Consider the following 1169-nt stretch of genomic DNA (forward strand, 5'->3'; position numbering starts at 1 on the left):
CATAAGGGAGATAGAGTTTAACAAGTATGAAACACTGAGTTGAATGAGTGATATGTATGAAATGGTTTCACTGGGTTATATTACTGATAAAGATGAAACATGATTTAAGTGAAACATGATGTATATGAAATATGATAAAGGTGAAACACAATATATATGAAACAATGATGCAGGTGAAATGCACCAAGTAATGGGGTCAGTTGTAATAGTACAGGGTCAATGATGAATAGTAATGAAAAAAAGAAAACCCCCCCTCAAAGCTGTAACAGACTATGGGTGATTCCAGAGCTGGAAGACTTTTGTCCTTATCCTGTTCTGAGTATGAGTGTTCAGAAGATCCCTCAGGGTTGACAAGAGTTGTCGTAGGTGGGGCATGGTAAGAACCTTTAGACTACTTGGACTCTGGGGTAGTGTGAACAACTTCTATGATATCAATGGGCTCAGCAGTAGATATTATAATATCTCTTGTAAGTTTACAGAATTCTTCCAGTACATTTTCCAGTGGTGTAATGCTAAGATGGATGTTTTTGTTGCTAGAGGAGATGCTAGCTTCCTGGCATAACCAGTGTGGAGAGGGAGTGTATGTGGTTTGTCTGCTGGCAAAGAGAAGATTAATGGTTAGCCCTTGAAGTCTGGTGCACTGATAGGTGAGCCATTTGAGGGTTTTCCTAATAGCATGCTGTGGGAGTGTGTGAGTGGGACATGAGGTAATTGGCAGAGGAGGAGAGGAGAGCTATTCTCCTAGAGAGAGGTGTGGTTACAGCTCGGAGGGGGGTTCTTTTTTCTTTTCCTAACTATTCATCGTTGACCCTGTAACTGTACAACTGATCTCATCATTGATATGTTCCACATACATCAAGTGTTTCATATCTATCACATTTCACCTATATCATGTTTCACCCACATCACGTTTCATCTCAATCACGTTTCATCCTCATCACTGATACAACCCAGTGAAACATGTTTCATGTACATCACTGATCCAACTAAGTGTTTCATACTTATTAAACTCTATTCGCTTCACCCTATTTAAGTAGCACTGCTTGCGCTACTGTACTCTAGTTTTGTCCTCTTGTTTCCTACATACCTTCATAGGGACACCTTCAGTACTAGACTGAATTGTCTATTCTAGTCTCAGTCTGAAGTGTTGCTTCATCCAGTTGTCATTC

The 1169-nt window shown here is 40.0% G+C and overlaps 2 annotated features.

Annotated features, from left to right (window-relative positions):
- Positions 1–1004: 1004 nt before the first annotated feature.
- Positions 1005–1025: a sequence feature (Short protein (FIBRA_09121, CCM06819.1) was converted to a misc_feature.).
- Positions 1026–1087: 62 nt separating this feature from the next.
- Positions 1088–1093: a sequence feature (Short protein (FIBRA_09121, CCM06819.1) was converted to a misc_feature.).
- Between the last annotated feature and the right edge of the window lie 76 nt (positions 1094–1169).

This window comes from Fibroporia radiculosa (genome assembly GCF_000313525.1).
Source record: "Fibroporia radiculosa TFFH 294 genomic supercontigs, scaffold10114, whole genome shotgun sequence".
NCBI lineage: Eukaryota > Fungi > Basidiomycota > Agaricomycetes > Polyporales > Fibroporiaceae > Fibroporia > Fibroporia radiculosa.